The 16,123-nt window shown below is 41.0% G+C and overlaps 1 protein-coding gene across 5 annotated transcripts in view; it reads right to left on the bottom strand.

Moving 5' to 3' along the window:
- MAST4 (microtubule associated serine/threonine kinase family member 4) overlaps positions 1-16,123 on the bottom strand; it is a 749,251-nt gene that overhangs the window by 230,709 nt on the left and 502,419 nt on the right. The gene's annotated exons all lie outside the window — the stretch shown is intronic.

Here is a 16,123-nt window from a genome sequence, read left to right as displayed (position 1 = left end):
TCTGACCTGATTTTCACATTAAATTTCTCCAGTGAAAAATAATCCTCCAGCAGAAGAGCGAGGGCAGAGCGACAGTACAAATCATTTAACCCATCTAAATATGAAAACACCAACCGCTCTCCCCCCGCAATGCGCAGTCAGCTGCTCCGCGAGACTTTCACAAGACTTAAACCTGTCACCTTTGATCTTCTCTATCTGTTAGAAGGAAAATTAAGAAGTCAGATGAAGCAGGAGAAGGGAGAAAAAAAAATGGAAATGAGTATTAAAAACCCCATTTCATGCATGCTGCCAAGCAAGCATTTGTAGTCAAGGATCCTGAATAGAAATAAAACAAATGTTTAAATAGCACAGCCTTGTGGGAAATCTGGCACAGCCGGCTAGCTTGTTACAGATACCAACCTGTAAACACAACTCTGTTTGATTCCATTGTTTGCATTCATCTGTGCTTTCAGCAACTGTTTGGTAAATTACATAAACAAATAATTGTAAACCCCAGTGACTCCTTCAGGGGAAAACAAAAAGACCTCCAGAATGCACAGTTCATGGCCGCTTGCTTCCTTCCCTGAAGAGCGGTTTGATTTTAAAGGCTGGTGAATAAAATACACAATATCCCCTAATGGTGATCGTTTATGATTTCAGACTCACGAAACGCCAACACAGAAAAAGGAACGACCCTTTAGGCTCCATGCACACTGGGCGTTTTAATAACACTGGTAGCGTTAGCTGTGTAACGTCATGTTAAAAATGTTTTTCGGCGTTTTTGCATTAGCGTTTTGTCGCCTTTTTTTTTATCCAAAAAAAAAAATTTTTTTTGCTCAAAAAAATGTCCAGAAACACTGGTTTGCCGCATTGTACAGTGTGCGAGCGTTTTTATAGCTTAAAAACCCCTCTAGAAACCCCGTCACCATGCACACAGGGAGTTTTATCAACGCTGGTAGCGCTAGCTGTGTAAAGTCACGTTAAAAATGCAAGTTTTGCAGCGTTTTTTGCCCCAGCATTTTGCCGCATTTTTTTTATCCCCCCCCCCCCCCAATTTTTTTTTTTGCAAAAAAAAAAAAAAATCCAAAAACACTGGGTTGCTGCATTTTACTGCTAAAAAAATCCACTGAAAACCCCGTCTCCATGCACACTGGGCATTTTAATAACACTGGTAGCGCTAGCTGTGTAAAGTCATGTTAAAAATGCAAGTTTTTCAGCGTTTTTGCCCTAGCATTTTGCTGCATTTTTTATCCCGCCCCCCCATTTTTTTTTTGCTAAAGTCCAAAAACGCTGGTTTGCTGCGTTTTTACTGCTAAAAACTCCTCTAGAAACCCCAGCACCATGCACACTGGGCATTTTAATAACACTGGTAGCGCTAGCTGTGTAAAGTCATGTTAAAAATGCAAGTTTTTCAGCGTTTTTGCATGAGCATTTTGCCGCAGTCCAAAAACGTTGGTTTGCCGCGTTTTTACAGCTAAAAAAACTCCTCTAGAAACCCCAATACCATGCACACTGGGCGTTTTTAATAACGCTGGTAGCATTAGCTGTCTAAAATAATGTCAAAAATGCACGTTTTTCTGAGATTTTTCATTAGCGGTTTTCCACGTTTGCCACGTTTTACTGCGTTTTTCAGCATTCAAGCGTTTTTACAGCTAAAAAACTCTTCTAGAAACCCCGGCTCCATGCACACAGGGCGTTTTAATAACACTGGTAGCATTAGCTGTGTAAAGTCACGTTAAAAATGCAAGTTTTTCAGCATTTTTGCTTTAGCACTTTGCCGCATTGTTTATCCAAAAAAAAAATTGTTCGAAAAAGGTCCAATAAACGCTGGTTGCCGCATTTTACTGCATTTTTCAGCATTCAAGCGTTTTTACAGCTAAAAAAACTCGTCTAGAAACCCCGGCTCCATGCACATGGGGCGTTTTTAATAATGCTGGTAGCATTAGCTGTGTAAAGTCGTGTTAAAAATGCAAGTTTTTCAACGTTTTTGCATTACCGCATTGCCGCTTTTTTTTATCCCCCCAATTTAGTTTTTTTGCTAAAAAAAAAAAAAAACATCCAAAAACACTGGCTTGCTGCATTTTACTGCGTTTTTCAGCATTCAAGTGTTTTTCCAGCTAAAAAACTCCTCTAGAAACCCCGGCTCCATGCGCACTGGGCGTTTTAATAACGCTGGTAGCGTTAGATGTGTATAGTCAAGTTAAAAACGCAAGTTATTCAGCGTTTTTGCATTAGCGTTTAGCCGCTTTTTTTTTTTTAATAAAAATTTTTTTTTTGCTCAAAAAAAATCCAAAAAACGCTGGTTTGCCACATTTTACTACTTATTTATTACAGGTACTTATATAGCACCATCAATTTACTCAGCACTTTACATATATATATTGCACATTCACATCAGTCCCTAAGCTTTACAATCTAACTTACTTACATTCATACATACACATACTAGGGCTAATTTAGACAGGATCCGATTAACCTTCCAATGGCTCCCACTGCTGTTTCAGACAATGAGAAGGGAAAGTCCCCAGAAGCCTGAGGCTCTTGTGCTCATCACTGAATCACGATGGGGCTTAGGTAAGTATTAGGGGGGCTGGGGGCTGCTGCACACAGAAAATGTATTACCTTCAAGCATAGAATGCATGAAGGTAAAAAAAAAAGAAAAAAAAAAAAAAAAACTTGAGCCTTTAGAACCACTTGAACTATGGACATGCCATGTGCAACGTTGCACAGTACACATCTACCTCCCGAATTTCTGATTAAAAAAAGGGTCCTAGGAAAAGGACAAGCCATGCCATGGCCCCAATTACATGAACCAAGAAGAGAAAAATGACTGGATAAACCCATTATAAAAATAAAAAATAGTGCTGCGCTGCTCACAATTAAGACATTAACAGCAAATATCATACAGCCCTCCAAACATGTGTCAAAATGAAATAGTACAAAAGAAAACTACTAAGTGATGGGGTACATAATCATAATACTACATATACAGATTAAACGTGATAGTTAAATATCAATAAAACACCAAACAGATGTGCTATCACCTGTATAATTAATGGAGTAGTAATGGTGATGTAAATAATCATCCAAATGATCAATGAAGTGAAATCAAACTAACCACATATAAAAAATTGAATACAAAAAAATATTTCAATAGACACCACGCTGCCCCGCTAGTACATAAATAGAGCAAATGAGTAACAATAAAGGCAAATGAGAAAATCAATAGCTCATCAGTCCAAAAGTGAATAAATAGTCCCAATTCCACAAAGAATAAGACTTCACATTCACTCCCGTGTGTCTCCAATTCAGGTGTACTGTGCGCCACCACCAGCCAGCACACACACACACACACACCCAAATAACATACAGGTCAGACAAATCAACCAGCATCCAAGGTGGTCCTCCCCGCACCCCCATGTTCCAAATATGCGTCCCTTTATACACACACACACACCCCAATAGCAACAGATGTGGTTGCTCAAAAAACACAAAAAGGAAATTTCAATAGTATAGTAAGGTTAAAATCACATAAAAAGCCACTCAGTTACTAAGAGAGTCACAGACTTTATATTGCTTCTAAGGTGCACCAATATGGCCAACTTCCTGTTCAGACAGCAAGTAACGTCACCCAGCTTCCACACCTATGCGTTACACCACGTATACTGTGACTTCATCAGGTTTAGTACCTCTAGTTTAGGTTTCCTTTAAACCAATCATATATGGATCGAAACTTGGCCGGTTTAGCAGGGGCTGGTAGAATTTTGATCCTTGTATGGGAAGGTAGGTTGTAGAGAAGTTGATCTACCGATCTTCCACACAATCAGTGCCGCTGGCTATAGCCGGCAGTCCTGATCAGTGTATTCTGAATGTGGAGAAGTCTCCAAACAGTCAGAACGCAATAAGTCAACAGGAGAGATTCCCTCATCCACTCGAATGTGTGGGTGGGGGAATCTGGTAATTGTTTTTTTCATTCAACCCACTGGTTGAATGAAAAAAAGGATTAATATATGGCTTGCCTAGGGGCTCAGGTGCTTTCTGGCCAATTGCAGTAACATTTGCACACCCAGGATACATAGCTGCCACCTACAGTCAACTGTGGTAATGAATGGCTGTATATGGCTGCTTGCCATATTGGGGAGTCTGGGATCATCAGCCAGTCACGTTGGTAAAAGCAAAGCCGTCTTATTACTGAAGAGGAAATAAAAACATCTTGTTTTCAGCACAAACCAGTCCACACTCCTGGTACAAAAATCAAACTTTTGGCTCACCTCCTGCAAAACCTGTCCCTTAATAGTGTTACGTCCCCACCTGCCTCAAGGGTTCAAAGGCAAGGTTGCCAACTGCTTTGAAGTGTCTCAGTCACAAGCAGTCCACAACTCTGTCTCCTTTAGTTAGTGTAAACAGGAAAGGATTGCCACTAGTGGCTTCAATCTGCATGTCTCCATGAGACCACGAACACACTGACGCATTTTGCTCTGCCCACTGGCTCAGTCATAGGGTCTAAGGTGACTAAGCCTTGATGGGTGGGATAGTTTGGTGGAGACAAGTAGACTGAAGCCACTCTTTATTATGTATTCACCTGGGCTGGTCGGGAATAGTGGCGATCCTTACATCTTTATCCTGTACAGTAGACTTACACAGCTACTTGCATAAGCCTGTTCATGTGTAAAGCACAGACTACCTGCATCACGGGTTGTCCGCCTGTACACATGCATGGGTTGAAAGCACAAATTAATTCCCCAACTACCATAATTTATACAATCAAGTTTCCTGCATCTGGGGAAATCACAGGGACCACCTTCATGAAAATGGGGTGTTCCCCACTAGATAGTAATCTAATTTTTTTTTTTACGGGAGTATACATTCTACCAAAAAGAAGGAAAACTACAGAGAAAAGAAGAGCTGCATCTCCAAATGATACACAGTTGGGTGCCATGCAAAACAGCTGGTCAGTGGCAGCTTTTGACTAGCTATACATTACCTGACTTAGTAAATGCCCATTTAAAGTTTTGCGGATTTGAGCAGTGCATTTAATAACATCCTACTTAAAGCCTTATCTATCAAAGTGGTTCTAAAGGCAGAAGTTTTTTTATGAATTAAGGTAAAAACGTTCTGGGTGCAGCTCCCCCCTTATAAATACTTGAGCCCCATCAATCCAGCAATGTGCTTGAGAGGAGCTGCTCTCCCAAGTGTCTCTCTCCTCATTGGCTCCTGCCATTGTCAATCACAGCTAGTGAGCCAATGAGCAGAGAGAGAGAGGGGTGCGGGGAGCATGCTCTGTGTGTGAATGGACAGACATCTCGGGAGTGAGCCTGCTCAAGTGCCTCCGTAGCAAGAGACAGGGGGAGGAGCCAGGACCCCCAGTGAGGGACCCAAAAAGAAGAGGATCGGGGCTGCTCTGTGCGAAACCATTGCACAGGGCAGGTAAGTATAACATGTCTGTTATTTAAAAAATAAATCAACCTTTAGAATCATTTTTAGCATCTTCTTCCATAGAGATCAATGTTAAATATCATAAAAAATAAACAATGCACTAGAATTTAACTGCAGCAAATAAAAAATGCAGAGGTGCCACTTGGCTCTAATGGTACAACTGATTTAACCATTGCTAGAATGATATGTGAAGTATACAGTGTGCAGCAACAATCCTCCAGCACGCTGAAAATCTACAGGGAACGACTTTTTGTAGCCTCCTTTCTGTATATACATAAATCATTAACGCCAACTTCACCCACAAACGATATATCACTTTTATGTAAGTGTCAGTGGTGTTATCTAATCATCCACCTTACTCAATTACCAGTGTATTCTATATTATGAAAAATTCTTCATGGAGGCAGGACACCAGGATTTGATGGCCATACTAGTAAAACGGGGGTTCTAATGGTAAGAGCTCGTCACCAGAGCCCCTGGAGAGATAAGAAGCCAGTATTTGATTTATCTAGGCAGAAACCATTCAAAATTGAATCATTAGTCTGTGATAGCATTGGCCTTTAACTTTGCTTGCACAACAACCATGTTGAGCGCTAAATTCCCAGCGGTACCTTATATATTAATCTACTTCAACTATATGGCCAGATACGCAATTTCTGCAAGCAGTGAATCAGGTATCAGCTCTCCTGGGATAACAGGGTAGAATATAAACTGTGAAAATATGTACGCAGTGGAAATTGTCCAACATGCTGGTAAACTTTAATAATTACTAAAACGGTTGGGGGTGGGGATTAAATAAACCTATAACAAAATAATTTAAAAAAAGGCTCTTCCACCTCCATTGGGCTTTGATACTTGAGTTACTGACCAGAAACAACTAATCAGAGCAGGAAAGCCACAGAAAATTCAGAAATCCCTATCTACATATTTCTTCGAAGCCAGTGACTCAAAATACTGAAGTATTAGTCAGCAAACCAGACAAAAAGTTAAAAAAATGTTTCTAAATTTGCCTCATGACAGGTTACCTTTCAGAAACTGCTTACAGCTACTTGTGTAAAGCCAAGCATACAAGCCAGAATCAATACATTCCTCCATCCACTCTGTTTAGACCATTGTATTCCGACAGCCAGCACCCGCAACTTCTTACAGGAGAAGTAGGGCCAAAGCTCTTTTGGCCCTACTTCTGTGAGTCACAGGAGAGCACTTCGTTCGGTACTCCTGTGACCCAGTTTCAGTTAACAGCAACAGCTAAAGTCCACTGTCAGCTGATGTCACTCAGCCTGTTCAGACTCTACCCAGCCACCTAGACTGGCAGGAGGCTCAGCCTCTCAGAGAGCTGCTCAGAGCCTGACCTAGCTGCTCCCGCCCCCTGACAATCACTGGCTCTCTGCTCACTGAAGATTGAGAACTGAGCAATCAATGGCCTTTGATCGCTCAGTTCTCAGTGTAGAGGCAGTGGGGGGAAGATGCCGCCTAATATAATTATGCGGCGAGTATAATTATTTCAGGTACTTATATAGCGCCGCCAATTTACGCAGCGCTTTACATATATATTGTACATCCACATCAGTCCCTAACCCTCAAGGGGCGTACAATCTAAGGTCCCTAACTCACATCCATACGTACACATATTAGGGCCAATTTAGACAGGAGCCAATTAACCTACCAGCATGTCTTTGGAGAGTGGGAGGAAACCGGAGCACCCGGAGGAAACCCACACAGGCACAGGGAGAACATGCAAACTCCAGGCAGGTAGTGCCATGGTCGGGATTTGAACCAACGACCCTAGTACTGCCAGGCGGAAGTGCTAACCATTTAGCCACTGTGCTGTATAATTGTTTGGTTTTTTTTCAAATTCCAAACTTCTCCTTTGAACACCCAAACTGTGATTTTATCTGATCAACTTTTGTATTCCCTTCTGGTTCCTTTCATACTTCAGTCAAGTATTTTCACAATGGTTGGTGCAGACAGGGCCACCCCACAACTCCAATTTTAAGCAATTCAGCAGGGATCAGACAAAATTCGAGTCATTTATGGCCAGCATAAAGCCAGCTCAACTTCAATAGCTAGAAACACACTGTAGCTCTGTTTTTAAAACCTCAGTAAGGGGTGACCTGTTATTAGGCACAAATTGCTGCTGCTAAACAATTACAACAGTAAGCAGGTCTTTAAAGAAAATGGCCATGCCTACCCTTTGTCCAATACACACATCAATAGAGGGCATCCAATTCAATATCCAGGATCATGCAACAAAAACATTTTCATTGCTTAAAAGCTTGAACGGCTGGCCTCAACAGTTAGGGCTCTTCTTTCCAAGACTGGTGTCTATGGCAGTTGCATTTGGTAAATCAGCCCTGATGTGTGCAGTCAGACAGAGCAGTACACCCTTCAAACAACTTTTGTCAATTTTATTCCTTACAAGAGACGGGAATAACATGGCTGTAAAACAAAACGGCCATCCGTAGACTCATCAGCTACAATAAAAGTTAGGCATTCATAAAATGTATCCTCACAATATCACCCCCTATAGCAATACAGTGTACATCTGAAGGTTCCCAACACGCTTCCTCAATGGATTATAAAGGTAAAAATATTACATATTCAGATCACAAATGTATATCTTGGAGGTTATTTACACGCATAGCAGTCTCAAAAGGATAATGAATATGTGGGTCAAATATCACGTGTGTGATTTAAAGTGGAGCTACTCGCATCCGAGCACCACAAACCAAAGACCCTGTTTAATTAATTTTTAATTTTCAAAGCAAACTCACCAATCCCTCCATGTCTCCACGCTATATTTTGCTGATCACTTTGAAAATCACCCACTAGCATTTCTAGTTGTGGCCATCTTGAGTAAAGGAAGATGATTTATGTAGCATTTTTTCCTGGAATCAATCAACCCTTAGCTCAGGCATACAAGCAGGAGGGGGTGCTTAGCTAAGAAAACCCCTCCACCCCGCTAAGACTTCTGGGATGCAGGCCTAGACCTAGAAATCAGGAAGTAACTGAAGAAATGTAAAAAAAAAAAAAAAGTTTAATTTACTAATGCTAGCAGCATAAGGATTAAGAATAGTCAGTGTTGACTGGGAAAGTGAAGTCCTGCTTTAAATAAGATTATCATACTATTATAGGGTGTTTTCTGAATGCAGTGGACCGGGGTGCAAGATCATACAATTGGGCCCGGTTTACTCAAGAAAAGAAAAATTGAAGCTTCATTCATACTAGCCTTTGTGGTGCTGCGCCCGGATCTATACATCTCACTGATCTGCATGTGACACAACACAGGGCTATGGGCACTTACATACTTGATCCCTAGCAGGGCCCAGCATGCATGCACCAGGATTCAGTTACCCTGGGCTCCAAAATATTTCTGATCACAGGCGCTGATCAGGTGTAACCCTTCATGTGAATGGGTACATGCAATCGGCATCCTTGGCAGCCAAGTGTTGTTCATATATTTGTACCCATCCAGACAACAGAGATGGGTACAAATGGGTGCTGGTATCAGTGGATCTCCTTTGAGCTGCATAAACTCACAACTTATGTAGTATAGCACTACCCCCTCAGGAGTTGCTGAGTATTTGGGTCCCCCTATAGTCCTGCACAGCCAGGTAACACATATTCTCCACAGACTTGCATCCAGGAGTCCATAACCAGCCCTTATTTTGAGGTTTTATTAGGAAATAATAAACTTAGATAGGGTAAGGGGTGTACAGGATGCCCAATGGAACAGTTTGAACCAAGGACAATCTTCCTGAACTATTTACAAGTCTATGGACTAAGAAATGCTCTTCTTGGAGAGGTAGCCATCATCTCCTTGTGTACCACTCCAGACAGTATATGTTCCTCTATCTGACTGCGTGAAGGAATCTCTGGACAGGGGAACCAGTGGCTGTTATTGAAGGGGTTAACAGTACCAGGTATGCAGTGAGTCAGGTTTCCCACCCAAATGCTCTCTCCCCTTTTTGGCCCAAGGGGTGTAGGTGTACTCACTTAGTCCTTCTCCTATGCTACAGATGGGTTGGTGGCTGCTACCAAGCTTCTAGCTGGGACACTCCTCTGCTACACAGGTGGTCCTCTCTCAGGGGGCCAGTGATGGTCCAAGTTTTCCTCCTTCCAAAGTCCCTGGCTGGAGATGAGCCCATTTACATCTGGGCCCCTTTCAAGGCTCCTGCTCTTCAGCCTTCACATCCCCTTCCACCCAAACTCTCCTCCAACTCTCCTGCTGCTGAGCAGGCTCTGTCACTTTTAAGGGTTGTCCTGGACCCTTGCCAAGCCTCCTGTTGAGGACTGGCCAGAATCCCTCAAAAGTGTAGATCAGCCACTCCTCAGATCCACCCACTGCTAGAACAGGGGGAAATTCCAGAGGGCTGGTCTGCGAAGCCTCTCAGCAATGACCAAAATGTGACCTTCTGACTATTGCACCCAGACTGCTACATAACCTCTAACTGAGATCTGCCTCCCAGCTAACAAGGAGGCTGCTATATTAACTTCAGCTCAAATGATGGTGACGCATCCAGAATCACTTCTCTTACCAAAACCCCATGGTTGGCAGTAACTGCAAAATGGGACCTGTCCCCCTTGGGGCCCCTGTGCACTGTGTTTTGTCAACCTCTGATGTCTGTAAAAGAATCATGTTTCCATTCTTTGTTTAGATACCAGAAAGAGTACAATATATAGTACAAAATGTCTTGGAAATAATCACAGGGAAGCAGTAGCAGGAAGGAGTCTATAACAGGACTTTGTGGATTTGGAGCCTAAAAAGACCGCCTCAGTTTTGTAACAATGATAAAAGGAAATTTGAGGTATTGCTGACTATAGACATGTAGTCTGGAAGGAGTGGACAGTAACTGCTTCTTTTCCAAACAATCCTTAAACACAAATAGCTTGTCTTTATAACTCCAGGACTTTTTTTTGGAAGAAGCTAAATGTCAAATAAAAAATGTTCCCTGTTTTACACAAGCCATTGCTCCAGTGATTTTACACCACAGTGTCAGAAATGTCTACTGGAGAATGTCTGAAATTAATGCTTGCTTTGGTAAAACTAATTGCTGTCAAACCCCATGGATAACTCCCGTGCCTCCTGTGATTCTGTGTCACAGATTTATCTCTGCCTCCTTATTGCCTGATATATTTCTACTACCGGATCTGCCATTCATGCAGTCATTCAAGATTTTCTTGTTTGGGTGCAGTTCTGTTGATTAGTATGTTAATAAGCAATGGCATTAGACCAGATTATTAATGTCTCTGAAGTCAAACAGGGATATTCAGCATCTGAAGACTAAACTACCTCTACTGGTCTCTGAGCTTTTTGTATAAAATGAATGGCCATCAGTATATATGGTTATATGTTCTTATACATTTCTCATTCTGAGCCCAACCAGTAGGCTTTCTGTATTTTGAATAGGACAAACTATTAGGTTGAAGAATACAGCAGATAACTATAGCTTTCAAGAGAACTGTGATAAAACAAAATTGCTGCCTATATTAAAAATAAAAAATGAAATCTACCAAAACACTTGCAAATAAAAAAATGGATTCTTACAGACCTATGTTAAAGAGAGAGTTTACCCAAAGCTGATATTTCAGTTTTCAGTAGGCGTTAGAGGTCAAGATAACCTCACAATTTCTTACATTTTATGTACAGTACATTGGGATCTCTACTGTTAAGATGTACTTGAGTTCCTGGGTCTGAAATTCTGCTATGGCTTTTATGAGAAGTCCCACTCTCCCTACTGAATGTTTACATCACTCATATTTTGTTTTTAAACAGTAAGAAAAGCAGATCGGTTTTACTGCAGTATTAAACCAAAAGCAAATATTTATTGTATTTTTCATCTGGTGATCCAGCCAGTATGTCTGTTTATCAAAAGAACAAGCTCTCTTCCAGAAGTAAGAGTTTACAGGGATGAGACAAACCATTTATCACCAACAGGGGTTTTTCAATTATCACCTTTTATGTAAAACCTTTCTCCTAAATGGAAAAAACGGTTTGCTGTAACTGTTTATAATGTGTGAGCTGGAGGTTGGCTTCGATTTGTTAGTATATCTAAATCTGCTTGTATATTTAACCCCCCCCCCAGACTGACAAGGCTGCTGTCCAAAGGTGCCCCCCGTGCTCCATCATCCTAAGTGGGGGTGCTCTAATACAGTTGGTATGTTACTTGCTGGATTGCCAGGTGAAAACAGACGGAAAAAAAATTAAAAAAATATATAAAAAATAAAACAAATGCAGCCACCACATCCAATGATTGAAACTGTGAAAAACTATATTTTTGGTTTTGGGTTTAATACGGCTTCAATATATATTGGTTAAAACTGTAAGACAAATGAAGAATGAATGCAAAGATACCATGTTAAACTTATAGTGAAAGAGTAGGCTGAAAACATATCAAGCCTACCCAACAACTTTACAAGTACACCACACTAGGGCCCTCAATTCCTGTAAGGGGTAAGAGTGTGTTGTCAACTAGCCCCTTTGGATGAATGTCTGTTGTTATCCCAAATACACACATCTGAGAAGGAACTATGGATAATAAAGAAGGAAAGAAAAAGAATTATAAAGGTGTAAAAGAAAAAACAATATAATAATCACGTGACCAAGGGATAATGGGGAGAGAAGGAAGAGGAATTAACTCCACAAAATCCCCAATCATGACCAGGACAAGGAAGAAACTCAACTACTTGGTTATCAGATCTCAACACCTGAGAATGGATTCCCAAGTGAATGTAAATTGCTCCATTCTGTCATTGTGCTGCTAGAAGGCATTCCAGGTTCATTATAGAGCCCAACTCTGTCACCCATTCCACCAAGGTAGGGGTCTGCGAGGAGCACCAAGAATGAAGAATAACTGCTTTGGCAGTAACCAGGCTTTTTTGTGGCATTGGCACAGTAAAGGCTTCTTTCTAGCAACTTGACTATGCAGCTCATTTTTGTTCAACTGTCAATGGATTGTACTCCTTGAAACAACCACACAGTTTTTTTCCAGAGCAGCCTGTATTTTTCCTAAAGTTACTTGTGGGTTTTTCTTTGTATTCTGAACAATTCTTCTGGCAGTTGTGGCTGCAATCTTTCTTGGTCTAGCTGACTTTGACTTGGCACCCCCAGAATTTTACATTTCTTAATTAAGTGATTGAACAGTACTAACTGGCATATTCAAGACTTTGGATATCTTATTATATCCTTTTCCATCTTTCTAAAGTTCCATTACCTTGTTATGCAGGTCTTTTGACAGTTCTTTTTTGGTCCCATGGCTCAGAATCTAGCCAGCTCATTGCATCCACGTGAGAGCTAACAAACTCATTGAATATTTATACACAGACACTAGTTGCAATTTAAAAAGCCACAGATGTGGGAAATTAACCTTTAATTGCCATTTTAATCTGTGTGTGTCACCTTGTGTGCATGTTCTTAGGCCAAACATTCCAGGGGATGGAAACTTTTGATCCGGGCCATTTGGGTGATTTCTGTTATCAGTATGATTAAAAAAGGAGCCAAACAACTATACTAGGTGATAATTAATGGCTTCATATGATCACTATCCTTAAATAAAAGAATGTTTTTTGGCATGGCCATATTTTCAATATCAATGCCAATATGTTACGATTTCTGCCAGGGCATGCAAATGTTTGAGTACAACTGTAACAAGGAAACCAAGGAAAATTATTTTGGATGCTGACGGTTTTTTGTTTTTAACAATAGGAATATAATAATCAGCGCTGAAGAAGTGTTAGTTATAGTGAAAGTCCATGTAACAGTTCATATAAAACTATATAAAAGTCCAAGAAAGAACAATAAGCTGCATCCCTTTAGAGCAAAGCTGGGACTCTGTAAATTGAAGGAAACAGAGGGGCGCCATACTAAGTGCTGCATTAGTAGTGAAGTTTATTAAAAACATACAATTGGCAACATGTGATGATGTGAATTGATGGTAATGCGTTTCAAAGCTTCCGCTTCTTCTTCAGACCTGATTCCTGTTGGCCAATCAGGTCTGAAGAAGCGGAAACTTTGAAACGCGTTACCACCCATTCACGTCATCACGCTCCTTGCTGACATCATGTCCGGTCTGGCACCATCTTGTGTTCTATGCTGGTCACTGTGGCGAACGGCGGCATTCAGATGTTCCAGCTCTACAGTCCAGTTATACATAGACTGCCTGGAAGTTAAAACCCACAGGGGATACTTCCGGATGAATCACTGACATGCCTGTCTCTGTTCATCTTCTAGTGAGTTGCCAATTGTATGTTTTTAATAAACTTCACTACTAATGCTGCACTTAGTCTGGCGCCCCTCTCTTTCCTTCAATTTACTTTGTTTTTAACAATACTTATTAGATTGACATAATTACATGACCTATTAGTGTCTCATTACAGACAACACATATGTTTGACAAGAAGCAATATGTGTCTCATAGTTAAAGCTGAACTCCAGCCTTCCCATCAGTCTTACACAGTTGTGTAGGCTCCTCTCCTGTACTGAAATTACTTACTCTGATTTCACTGCACACTTTGTGCATCTTACCGTGTGCCTTAGAAGCACATTTCCAGGCTGGAGGACATCCATCTTCATCTAGCACTTTCCTCCCTAGCCTTATGCCCCGTACACACGATGAGAATAATCGGATCAATAGTTGTTTCTTTTTTTTGCATGCTAGTCTCATATAGAAAATTAAGAGGTTACTAAAGTCATGAAAATTAACTGTCGTGATCGTCTGTTGAAAGCTGCGTACTATCAGATTATCCTTTGATCCCTCCGAAAGCGATTTTTGTCATCCGATTTTCTGATCGTGTGTATGAAGGCACTACTGTCTCTGACTTTCATTCATTGGATTCAGTTATTTAAGTCATGGAGGCCCAGCATCACATGTTGGTGTTACCTAGGGCAGTCTACAAACAAATACAGCCTGCTTGGGAAAGCCCACTTCTACAGACCCATCAAGACATTTTAATATTTGCATAATTCCCTCCAAGAGCTAGTCTACTGCTTGCATCAGGGCTAAGGGCTCTTGAGAGTACTAAGATGGGGTACTGCGATGTTTTAAGGAAGCAGTGTTTCTATACCCTGATGGTCCTTTCCACCAGCTATTATCTGTATGCAAGAAACGGGCTGACTTTGGCCTATTTTAATATGACTGTTGGCACATTCACTTGTACATTGTTCTATGCAGGAAAATATTCCGCTCTCACAATGAAAGATAAAGAGTAGACTTAATCTGATTGTACTTTAAAAGACAATTTTCAGTTTAATAATAGAAGTGTGGCACTGCATAGTAATAAATATGTTAAATACAGTCTAATTACATATATCACAATGGTACTTTCCAGAAAAAAAAAATGGTACTTTTTTTACTACGATAATTACTGTGAAAGACACAAAGGGTAACATTCATAAAATGCGTGCTTCTCTATTTTTAGCCTGAAAATGTAAAAAAAGAAGGAAAAAAAAGAATAAAAACTACAATTAAAATGTTCCACTGCCAATTTTCACAAAGTTTTGATTAATCTTAGTCCAATTTCTTCCTCCAGCCCATACCTGTGGTGTGGTGTTGTGGGTAAGGTGGCAGCCAAACATGGGAAGCATATTTTTGACTATTTTTCACATTAGAGGGAATCTGTTGCAAACGTGCATTTCAAACAAAATATACATGAACAAAGATAGCTGAAAACTAGTCATGGCTCATACAAGAATCCTAAAGTGATACTAAAGGCTTATTTTTTATGTTTATTAAACACACATGATTTACTTAACTGCTCTGTGCAAGGGTATTGCACAGAGCAGCCCCAATCCTCCTCTTCTAGGGGCCCCCGCCATTGCTCTGTGCTCCTCCCCCCTGCCACGTGCGCCCATAGGAAGTCACTTGCTATGGGGCACTCGTGCGTGCTCCTGAGTCCCACTCCGTGGGGTTTATTTACTAAAGCTGGTTCACTCAGAATCTCATGCACTTCAGAGCAGATTCCAGGTTTTATTGCTAATGCTTAATTGAACAAGCTGAGGTTAGAATCTGATTGGCTACCATATACAGGTGCAAGGGATTCTGAGTGAACCAGCTTTAGTAAATAAACCCGTGTGTCCATAAGACACACAGAATGGGGACAGCAGCCGCATCACTGGCTGTGACTGACAGCAGCGGGAGCCAATGAGGCGGCAGAAAGCCAGGATAGCAGAAACTCTCATGTGCTTCACTGGATCAGGCTCAGGTACCTATTAGGGGAGTTGTGGAAGGAGCAGGCCATATATGGATCAAAATTCGGCCATTTCAGTAGGGACCAGTTGAATTTTTATCCATGTATGGCCACTGTTGATCACAAGTCGATCTATCGATTGACTTCTGCTCGACAGCCCTGACAGATTTTAGGCTACAGACTGCAGCAGTGATCGGTGTATTCTTACGGTAGGAAAGTCTAACTATTGTTGGAATACAAGACACAGCAGGGAGGATTCTTGAATGTTTGGATGGGGGAATCAGGTCAGTTTTTTCATTTAGCTTTGCTGGTTGAACGAAAAAAACTGACTCATATATGGGTCTAACTATTCCCAGAAACCCCCTATCCCCCACCGGACACTTTTTACCTTTTTTCCAAAGTTTGTAGATTGATCACATGCAGGGTTCATTCCTTTTGGGATGTACTTTTGACACTTCAGTTCCTTAATTATGCAAAGAACAGCACTGATTTGATTACATTAGCGCTGCTCTCTGGATCATTG

Source organism: Staurois parvus, unplaced genomic scaffold, assembly GCF_062004578.1.
Source record: "Staurois parvus isolate SC_StPar_1 unplaced genomic scaffold, SC_StPar_1.0 ptg000714l, whole genome shotgun sequence".
Lineage (NCBI taxonomy): Eukaryota > Metazoa > Chordata > Amphibia > Anura > Ranidae > Staurois > Staurois parvus.
The sequence above is the reverse complement of the archived record's forward strand: the minus strand, read 5'-3'. Positions and strand labels throughout refer to the sequence as shown.